This window comes from Frieseomelitta varia, unplaced genomic scaffold (genome assembly GCF_011392965.1).
Source record: "Frieseomelitta varia isolate USP_RPSP 00005682 unplaced genomic scaffold, Fvar_1.2 scaffold_493, whole genome shotgun sequence".
Lineage (NCBI taxonomy): Eukaryota > Metazoa > Arthropoda > Insecta > Hymenoptera > Apidae > Frieseomelitta > Frieseomelitta varia.
In genome coordinates, this window is record NW_025110249.1 from 314,993 (window position 1) to 327,228 (window position 12,236).

The 12,236-nt window shown below is 30.5% G+C and overlaps 1 protein-coding gene across 2 annotated transcripts in view; it reads left to right on the top strand.

The window, feature by feature from the left end:
* The first annotated feature begins 10,831 nt into the window (after positions 1-10,831).
* The window catches only part of LOC122533058 (angiotensin-converting enzyme), an 80,678-nt gene continuing 79,273 nt past the window's right edge, over positions 10,832-12,236 (top strand). Inside the window, exon 1 of one of the 2 annotated variants that reach the window (XM_043662412.1) lies at positions 10,832-10,850. The gene's annotated coding sequence lies outside the window, so the exon portion shown is untranslated. Of the gene's footprint in view, positions 10,851-11,654; positions 11,709-12,236 lie in introns of those variants that run through there. The other variant, XM_043662413.1, reaches the window with a different exon arrangement.

Genomic DNA, 12,236 nt, shown 5'->3' on the forward strand with positions numbered 1-12,236 from the left:
CAATGGAACAGAACTTTCGCAAGGAAGTTATTAAAAGAATTACTAATAGCCGACGACCGAAAACGAAACTAATGTAACTGACGTTTCGTATTGCAAAAACTTCATCGTATTCAACCATTACGGTTGGCGATATAATCTGCTCAAGAAGGAGACCAACGTCGGCTATCAAAAATTTGTGTAACCGCGAATTCCATTAGACATGCGTTCTAGCTTTGATTGCAGCTTTGATTACGAAATACACGCGTAGATTGTTGCAATAAAAGTCTACGGGCCATTACCTGCAATTTCACGTCCCGACAAATGAATACCCTGTCAACGTTAACGAGTTCATGATTTCGTGTAATTTACTGTGGTACGAATGGTAACTGTAATGGATATTTACATGTTTTCATACTGCAGACAATTTGAAACTGGCGAGACAAGCGCGGGTATTTACTTAGCAAGTGTTGGTAAAGCAGATGCCTTTTTTAATTAAAATCACAGATGGTCACAGACGAGGTATATGATGGTACAACAGATATTGCATGCAATGTAAATATAATACAATATCACAGACGTGGTATATGATGAAGTATGTAACGACCTTGTATCTTATGGGATTCGGTATTCCACGCTCTGGAATACCGACATACTAAAAAATCAATGGCTTTTAGCGCACTCTACGCTTAAACAACGGTGAATTGGGGAACTACATCAAGTAAAACGATAAAAGTTGATCAAGTAGTGAACGCGCCAGAAATATGATTTTTGAAATTCATTACAGTGTCCAATTTTCAATACCGAAATGTGAAGCTAGTAACTAACCGAAATCATTCTATTATATATAAAAATAAGAGCTCAATCCATGTTTTACGGTATTACGCTGGTTTTTTTTTCGTATAGTAAATTAAAATTGTCAAGTTATTAATAAAATATTAAAGAACCTATCAATTTTATTAAAAGTTCGATATAATATAAGAGAAATTAAAGAGAAGGAGAAGAACAATCCTCTCATTTCTTCCATCTCTTCCAGAGATATAATCATCATTGTGGAAGAAACAATTAATCCTAGATTTTCTAAAATATTTTTGTGCGAAAAATATACAAATTCGGATGAAATATTTTCCACACGTTTACAAATTAATTATCCATATGTCAAATTTACATATTATTTATTTTTCATTAATCTAATGGATATGTACATCTAACCGAAATCCCAGCCAATCAGCTCGTATTAATTTCCGTATAATTGTATCAGTTATATAAATAATTGTATCAGTTATATAATTAATTACATAATATTACAATTATGTAGTAATTATATATCAAATAATACTAATTACCCAAGTTTCATCACGTGGAAATGCTGCAAATCTAAAACAATAGCCAAAAAGACTACTGAGAAGAAAATCGCGATATAGTAGCCAGAAGAGCTACTAGAAAACAAGCATCTCCTATTCAACAATACAATAACCAGAAGGGCTACTATACAATTATCTACATTACAAACCCGAGCAACAAACTGTATTTTGTTTCGCAACACTAATTCACTAGCATTAACTGAAAAATTTTCAAAATCAAACGCGAAGAGTGCTTCATTATGTTTAAAACTTCCGAAAATAAGTACACAACGCTATTAATCTATGCACTCATGTTTAAAAATGCGCAACACTAATTGCGATGCGTCCACTGCAACCATGCAGGAGATTGCTGATGAATGACCACCTCTGTACAGCTTTTCTAGCTGCATCAGGTGATCCAGGAGCAGAAACAGCCTTCCACAAATCCAGTGGAAGAATTTGGGCATTTTGTAAACGTAACACTACTTCAAGAAACGCGATCATTCATTGTCGCAACACTAACAAGAAAAAAAGTAATTGGAAATCGCGATGAAATAATATCGCAACACTAACTCTAAAATTAAATTCAATGAAAATTATGATGAACAATACAAAATTGTACAAAAGCTACTTTAAATACTCTAAAATTAATTAAAAGCTCTAAAATTTAAAAACTCTAAAACTAATTAAAATGAATTAAAAATTTTAATTAAAAGACAATTACGGTATCGTAATTCGCAACTCTAAAGCAAACACGATTATCACTTCTTCGAAAATTCTAATTCAACCTGTAATCGATCTCTCGCAACACTAACAAGAAAAATCGCGATTTGCCCAAAATGAAGATGAATGAGAAGAAAAAAAAAAAAATACAACTACAAATACTAAAAGAGCATAGTGACAAAGTAGTAACGAGAATGATTTCCCATGCTCTGGAATCATTCAAATGATCCAGAGGATGAGAAGCCATTTGTTGTGACCCTCTTCGTGGCAGTTTGCCGGGCCTCTTCAGCTTTTAGCCTCTTCTTCCTTGGAGCGCAATGCTCGCTGAAACTTACGTCTAGCTCGAGTCTTTCTAATCGCAAATCAAAAAATAACTTACAAAGGTGAAATGAAAAGACGGAAGCTGATACTAATACACATGAACGACCATCGATCATAGTGATCGTTGTCCGTTCGCATGTGCGTGCTCGAGCAATACCTACATAAACGTTCGTTTCGGGACCTACTCGCGACCTATCCGCGACCGCGACCGCGATACTAAATTCGAAAAATCGAAGAGTAAAACCAGAAACAAATAGCATGCTCCATTTGGACCAATTTCACTGTCGATTTTTCAAATTAGATTTCCTGAAACAGGTTGGACACGCGAAAAGGGGACACGAGACCAGAGACTGTGCCAACCTGCCCGGCCCTACCTACTTACAATTAAACACATTCACACCAGAAAGTATGCTACCTATCCTATCCTAACGGATGCCCTATATTTAAAAAATGGCAAAACAGGCACACCAACACATTCACTCCACGATTCTCACACATACCACTCGGGCGCAGAGAACCTAAACTAGAGAGGACGTCCCGGAACACCTCCGACACCCGAGCTTAACACACAACTTTCACACTCTAATTTACGTACCATTTTCCTGAAATCGACTGACAGTGGCTAGCGAACATTGCGTAAAACGTGATTAATACACGTTTATATTTACAGTGAAATATTAATAACTTAGAAAAAATATATGTAATTTCCATAGAAATTACAAGTGCAAGTTAACTTGTGATTATTATATCATATTATATAAATGATAGTATAATTAATAATACAATTATAGTGTATTTAATAAGTATTATTGTAATAAATTCGTATTTCAAATATTTTAAATATTTATAATGAATGGGGCAATAGAAACGACGCAATTCCACATCCTAACCATACACATACATGCGGAAAATACGTCGTGCACGATACGCTAACACACTGTCAGTCGCTGAGAAATTTTTTATAAAATTACAAACTATGGTCATCGTGCCCAATGTCTTTCACCCACCCAAGTAGCACCTGGGCACGTGAGTGAGATCCTGACAATGAACACGGAAGGGGTTAAACCTGAAAATCCTGAACTGAAAAAATGATTATTTATGTAATTTGTATCTAACGGACTATTGCATTATTTTGTTTCAAACACCAATGACTCTACTTTTTTAGAAATTATTGAAATTGCAAGAAAATAAAGAGAATGAACAAGAATTTATTGAAAAAGATACTATGAACAATCTAACAATTAATTCAAACAATCGAAATCAAAAAGTTGACTCTAAATTAAATATTAATACAATATTAATAATCTTAGGCGACTTCTTCATCAAAGCATATTTCCGAAAATGCGAAAACAGTGTTCAAACTTGCTGCTTTGATTCAAAAATCTGCCTGTCGCGAAGTATCTTCTTGCACATAAAATTTCATACATTTTTCGGTGAAAAAAAATTCTAATCTGTTATATTTCAAAATTATACTAAAGTTCAAAATTATAAAACTCAATTAATTAAATTATTTAATACTATCATAAAAGAGAAAATGAAATTAAAAATTATGAATTACTATAACAAAATATATCACTAGTATCAATAAGTAATAACTGCATCTTTCATAGTAACGAAGTTGGAGGACATCCATCTTCTCTACTATGATATGCTCAAACGAAATCGTTTTAATAATAATTATTCATAAACATTTATAATCTGGATATTCATATTTTACTTTTGCAAACATTTATACTGAAGATATTTAGATTTTATAAATAATTACTATAAATATATTCTAATTGTTAAAATCGCGATGTGCAAGAAGCCCTATCCTAATCTAATACATAAAAAAAATTTTAAAAAATTGTTACTACTCACGGGTATAAAAAATACCCGCGGTCACTATGCTCATCAAAAATTCTACGAATACAACCAATCACCCTTGCCGATTCGGACCTTTCGTCCTACGACATGATTGAGTGACCGGAGGAACATAACTGCATGCGACTCACGCGATAGATGCGAAGAACGTTGTCATCGATGCTGCACTGAAGCAGGGAAAGTTATCATGAAGATCCTTACCAAGCAGGTACACTGAGAATCCCATGATGGAAGTGAACGCCATGAAAAATTTCTAAAGGCAGAATGTTATGTGTAAAAATTTAAATTTTAATAATGATAAAAATTGGAACTCTAATACTTTTACATTGAACTTCAATGGAAAGAGAATTGTAGAAAATAGAATTATTTCAAATACAACGTGCTAAAATACTTACATTTTTAGCTTTTGAAGCAGCATACAATTCTTAAAGGATTAGGGGAAGTGGAGATTGTAAAAGATCTGTAATAAAATATTAAACATTAGAATTTGTACATAAAAGCAAAATCTTCTAGTTAGAGATAATGAAAGATTCTTACATTCTTGGCTTTAAAACCATCGTTGGATTTTCCCCAATACAAAAAAATTAATGCTGATGTGAAGCATCTGTAACAAAACATCAAACATTATACTTTGTTGTTGAGTTTGAAAAATTGAATAAATTAAAGCACAATATTATAAAACTACTTACGATTTCCTGGAGAGGCCTTATCCTCTTGAGCACTGATATTACCGAATTCTAATACCGAAAACGAGTTTTGAACAAGAAAAAGTATGAAAAAAGAAAAATAAAAGACTATCAACGCGCACGTTTAAATAACAATCGGCGGACTCACTGACTCTAATTTCGCGAATTATAATTTGAATAAATTATTTAATTTAACAAGAGCCATTTTGCTCAGAAAAATATAAAACTATTTCGCAACAAACACTGATTCTACCGACCGCATTGCACGCAGTCACAAAAACTTTCTGAAAATAAAACTGATTAATAGGAAAGGGAGGAGAGGATATGTTTATTTAGAAAATACTACTATTTTTCTAGAACATGATTGTAAAGAAAACTTGAGTATATATTAAAGATATTAGTTGTAAATTATTTCTCAATACTGAATATTAGTTTAAAATATTTCTCAATATTAAATACTGTAAATAGAAGACGAGTATTGTATTCTGAATGTTCGTTATTAGAATAGAAAATATGCACATTAATAATATATCACATCAAATGTTATAAATATTCTAAAATGTTTCACAAGTCAAAATTTGACAGTCAAATGTACTTAAGAAATAATATTGCGAAAAACGCTTGCTTTGAATCGTTTAATTATGCATCAATCGTTTGTGTATATCTAAAATAAATGAAATATTACCAAATTTCCGTCAAAGAATATCAGATTGTCCATTAATAATCGTAACGTTTGTGTTCTATCCTATCTCTGGGAACAAGGAATAACCTATACAAAAAAAAGCCAAAAGTTAGAATAAATGTATCAAACGAAAGCAAACGTGTAAAAATGAAACGATAATCACATCAAATTCTACTGAAGGAAAACATAAGACAAGCTACCAGTAACCGTACAAGTGAAATCGACGATTGAAGAAAAATCGACGCGAAAAGATTCAAAGTATTATACGATTTCATTGCCGTTAAATACACATGTATTAATTAAATGATACTATTAATAAGGTATAAATGGAAGTAAAAGAGTGTCGAAGAAGCGACGCTATCGAAGAGACGCCACCGATAGGTTAGAAATTACGAGCCTAATGCGACGTAACGCGTGTTGTTATCATGAAATTCTATAGCCGAGTGACTTTCAGCTACACATCTCGTCCAGCAATTGAGAAAATAGTAGGGGATGGGGTGATCTTGAACGAACGAGCACTATGGTTAAGACGAATATAAACATTGTGTTGATTTCTCTTGTGCGATGTCTCGACACGTTTAGTCGAAAGTGTTTATTTGGGACGCCAAAAAAATAGGTGCAATATTAAGAGTCTTACACACAAACACGTAAGCGTGTGTTTATGTTGTTTTGAACTACGAATTTCGAGCCTCAAGGAAAATGTTGTAATAGAAGTATGTATGTAAAAGCATATAATAAAATACATGTATATATATATATATATATATAATGAGTTAGTCAAGGTTACAATATTTTTGGTTAGAATTGAAATGAAATTTTGTATAAAAATTTTATATAAAACTTATAAATAACTTTTAGCATAGTATGTTCTGTTTAAATGTTTATACGCGATTATTTCTTTAATTGTTGAAAATTATATGTAATAGTTTGGTTAAATCTTACCTTGAATTAAAGCCAAAAATGCACGTTTTATCTAAAAAAAATTCACACTACAAATACAAATTTAACAATTACTGATTTATATTTTTACTTTTGATTTATATTTTAGAACTTTTAGACGATACTTCTTTCTGATGATTCTTCTAAATAAAACTTTCTTGTTCACAGATGAGACGTGCTCCTTTCCGCCATGTTTCCCGTTTAAAAATCGATCGTGAGAAATATCGATCATGATTTGAGAATTGTAGGAAGTATATTCCATATTTCACCGTTGTGGCGCTGTAATCACGCATTTCACATGAAATGATAACTTGGAATAAAAAATAAAAAAAGGGTCTAAATCAAATACAAAATTCATAAGATATTCTTCAAAAAGAACGAATATATTCACACACTTGATGAAAAATTGTCAATACTTTACTAAGATATAAGAAATTTTATTATATTACATATTAAGTAAAATTACTATTTTAGCCATTAAATACGTACATCCTCAATAAATTATTGTTGAATTTAGTATTGAAATTGTGCAGTATGAGGTTAAAGAGTCGACAAATTAATAGAAAATGTTGCAATAGAAATAGAAGTATGTTACATACATAATAAAAAAGTAGTCATATTACAAGATCACAATATTTGTACAGGTTAGAATTGATATTAAATTTTGGTATAAAATTATAAATAACATTTAACATAGTATGTTCTGTTTAAAGGTTTATGTGCTATTATTTCTTTAATTGTTGAAAACTATATATAATAATTATTTGGTTAAATCTTACCTTGAGTTGAAGCCAAATATGCATATTTTATCTCAAAAATTCAAAACACAAATATAAATCTAACAATTATTGATTTAAATTTTTACCTAAGAATTTTTGAATGATACTTTTTTATAACACTGGATAATACTTTTTTCTTTACAGACGATGTGTGCTTCCTTCCGCCATTCTTTACGCTTTAAAATCGATCGTGTGAAATATCGATATATTCGAGAATCGTAGGAAGTATATTGCATATTCCACTGTTGACGCTGTAATCTTTAATTAATTTATAAATACGCGCGCATTTCACGTAATGTTAATTTATTGTTAAAATAAAAAATAAAAAACTCTGGTCTAAATCAAATACACAAAATTCAGGGAATTTCTTCAGAAAAAATGAAAATATTTATATACTAGATGAAAAATTGTATAATATTTTAATCTGTTACAGCTTCGTGAAAAATAAATTGTAGAACAATTAAATTGATTTTATTTTAAAGAATGAAGTCTCCACTTTAACAATCTTAAGTTTAGTTCATTTAAAGATATTTATTTTTACATCATGCAGCAAGTCATGACCTCGTCTATGTTAGAATGTTTCTTTAGTGACTAAGTATTTAGTAAACGGCGAAGTCGGTAAAGTTAGGAGCGTAAACGAATTACTACAGTTATCGACGAAACAAAGGACAAACCTGACGTCACAGACAAGGTACTGGATGTGTAGTGATTTTCTGTGTCTCGCAATTTGAAGTGTCAAGTGAGGAATCAAATTTGATTTAAATTGCAGACATGTACAGAAAGACACAAGAGGTAATACATTTCTATACTACATGTTAATTATTAAGTAATACATAGTTAATAAAACGTAAACATTGAAATGTTACTACTCACGGATGAAAAAAGTCCAATGCCTTATTTCTTCGATTGATTTCCGCAATCAGCCAATAACCTGTGCAAAAATTAAACTAAGATTTAAGATTAATGTATGAAGCTAACACTATTTATGTTAGATATGATTATGTTTATGACTATAATTATGTTAGAATAAAATAATAAGTATGTTCAAATTTTATCTCAGAAGCTTATAATATAACCTATTGGTAACTCTGATTACGAAATAAACAGTAGACGAACAAACGACAAGAGTTAAGAAAATATTCATAATAATGACGAAGAATTAAATAAAAACATATTAGATATACGAACCTATTCTAGTATTCTACAAAAATAATAGCATAGTAGTAGAAATATCACGAAATAGAAATCACATACCAAATGAAAAAAAAGATATATTTTTCGACATATAGCTGACGTCTAGCGCCAAAAATCGCCACGCTACATTCTTATTGGCTGATGCAGAATAGTTTCTTTTTTATTTAAAACCGCGCGTAAATTCGAAACATTGTACGTCGAGAAAACTTCCTCGATTAATGAATTATGACAACTTTAGACCACATATCATGACGGAAAATTTATAATTATAAAATATAAAATTACATATAATTATAAAATTCAAATTTTATAAATAGTGAACTATGAAATTATAGTAGTAAAAACTATTATGAAAATCAAAATGTAGTTTCAGCTTATAAAAACTATATAAATCATCATATTTATTGTAATGAACTAGTGGGAGTAAAATATACAGTAAAGATGTAAAATTTGTTAAATTATTTTTCGTTTATATTGGAGGAACTGAAAGCATGCAACTTACCATTCGTAGATAATACTACATAACACCAGTAGAATTTTTTATGCGTTAATTATCGAAATGAAAATTGAAATATAAGTTAATTGTAGTTAACGTAGTTTTTACGCAAACGAATAATTCGCGAATTGAAATTATATTAAATATATGTGATTTCCGATTTCAATATTGAATTATTTAAGACCAACAGTTGGTATAATAGGAGCTGGTATAATAAGTGATTTTTCTAAGATGTACTATTTTCTTAATTTATTAATAAACTTTTTCACAGTAAGAAATGCTTGCAATGTAGAGAAATACCTTTGTGAGACTTTTGTTCTTTTATTTTTGAATTATAATCTTAAAATATCTATAAAAATCATTCACAAAATTGTAACTTACGAAAATTTTGGAAAATAGTTTTGTTAAAATTACTTTTTACAGAGTTTAATAATTCGTCAAACAATAATTTAATAATTCATCGACAAATAAATAACATTTTTCACGTGGAAAGTGTTTCACGTTCTTCCGATGTCACGTGCAGCTCTAAGTGAAACTTCTTAGTGCAATAACATGATTTCATGTAACGAATCATGATCGGTAAACGAAGATCTACGATTTCTTGGAATTCGAGAAAGTAATTTTTTATTATAAGTAAGTTATTTCATTTTTTATGAGATTACTAAGGATTAAGAGTACTTCTGAATCTTCAAAAATACAAATGTCCAAAAATCAGTGAAAGCCATTCGATTTAAAACTCTTGGAGTCTCATGACAAATTAAGAAATTATGACCTTGTTAATTATTCTAAAATGTCCTTCTCAGTCGTTCACAATACGCCATAGTTACGTATTTAATTCTAGGCGCGGGAAAAAGTGACGACACCGATTGTCGTATGATTAACTCGCAGTGAATCAAATTAAAATCGTAATTCAGATAAATTAATTAAAAATCTTGTGATTATTCTTCTTAATGAGACTTTTTCAATTTAACTCTATGCTAGATTAATCCAGCTGCGTTTTTTCAGACATTTTCTTTAATATTAAAAAATATTTTCAATTTAATTTTTTTAAGAAATTTAAGAAATTGTGTCAAAAAGAAGGAGCTTTTTTTAATTTTATTATTCTACTTTTTCATTGTGCTATAATTTTTTTTTAATTTTATTATTCCACTTTATGAAATGTCTCTATGAAATATTTTATAAAATACTATTTTTTCGAAAAAGAAAAATATTTCTGTTTTTATATAAGAAATATGTAAAAATACGTAAAAGTTATATAAAATTTACTATATCAGCAAATATTATAAAGGTGAAAATCCTAAGTGGTACGAAATATGAAAAAGTTAGTTACATATGATTTCCAGATTAAATTCTATATTAAAACATTATAAATTTAACAATTTCTCTATTTCTGCTAAACCGTGCATAAGATTGAAATATAAGTAACAATTTATAAACCACAAAATTAAGATCTACGGGTAATTATAGTTAATAGCTACGTATTTATATTTTTATTATTATGCTCGTGGTGGTGGTGGTTCATTTGTTATGCATCCAATAATGACATAATTGCACTCATATTCAGTTGCTCCGGGAAAATTGTTTCCATATCACTACGCAGAAGAATTTCTAATTGCCACGTAATCAAGAATCAAATAATCAAGGAATCGGTATCCTTGTTGCAGATAGCTTGGATAATCGTCATTTGGAAACGTGCTATTCTATTGTAATTCGTACGTCAGAAATAGAACCACCTACATCGGAAACAATCTCTAACAAAGAAAGAAAAATGTATGGACAGGAAGAGATTCTATAGAACCGTGTAAATCTATATTGAAGTGAGAACATACAAGTCTTCCAGTTTCAATTGTAAGTACAGTTTTGGTGACAATGATTATTATTAAACAATAAAAGAAAAGAGTACAGATTTCAATGAAATGTCAGCGACTTCCTGTTTTCTTCGTATTTTTTACTATAGTTTTTTTATGATTCAGTTCTTGTGCAATGTTTCTCTTATGCATATTATAGTTGAGACGCTTCTTCCTCTTCTGCCGATCGTATCGACAATCAATAATTATTCTAATTGCGTTTACGTCAGTGTCAGATCAACAACAACTCTAATAGTGATCTGTGATTCATATCGTAATTTCATTTTTTTCTCTTAATTTATTATGATATTAAAAATTTACTGCAACTTGTTAATCCAATCGAGAAGCTTTTCATAAGCTACTTTTTCAATATTTCCAATATTGACAATTGAAAAAAATCTCGCACAGGGAAAAAGGAAAACTCTAAATTGCTTAATCGTCGAGGCATTCCGAGCGTACAATGCGCAATCGCGTTAATGACTGTGCAATACAGTGGAAGTTATCGTTGCACGATACATGAAATTGCAAAGATGTGTCACGTGCCCCTCGTTTCCGGTTCACACTGTCGATGCTCCTCACAGTGAAATTAACAGAAGAAAATTTCACATTGTTCAACAATAATTTTCGCTTCTGTTTTATACAGCGTAAAATAACTAGAAATTGTTAAATGGATCCAACACTCGATTTGAAATAACCTGGACGAAGGTACGATAGAAGTAGAAACATTGTTCGATATTTTTCTTCGAGCGTCAACGAGAATAGTCATTAAATTGTTTGTCAGTCTCGTGTTACGATTCGGTTGTGAAACAGTGTCCAGAAGGAATAATTGTCTCTGTCATAGCGTCGTATTCATGCAAAGGTAAATGTGGTGTTTCTCATTTAAATTTCAAGCAGCAACAAAAATGCAATCAGGATGATTGCCTTGAGATTTTTTTCCCGCTCCGTCATGTTCACACTCCTGTTCATAAATATTAGGATACAGAAGGTGAGATTAATTTTAGAAGTTGCCAGGAAATTGTCAAAACCACTAAATGAATAAGGAACTCACATGTGAATCTTTCGGAAGCTAAACCAATCGACTCCACTTTTTTATCAAGTTCTTTACTTCTTTACATAAATACAGGATCAATATTCAGTTGTCGAGAAACAAAAATTTGCATATTTCCAAAAGTTTGTTTGTATTGAGTAAAGATAAATTTCGAAAATGGTGCTTACAATATCATTTCTCTGTGCTTTTCAGTTCATGGAATTGATCAACATGACCTATGTGAATTCAAGATAAATTTCAATAGTTATCATTTAATAAGATTCCCGATTCCGTTTCTTTTTGCGATTAACTTTCATCCATAAAATTAGACGATTTTGTCTTCCGAGTGACAAGCATTTT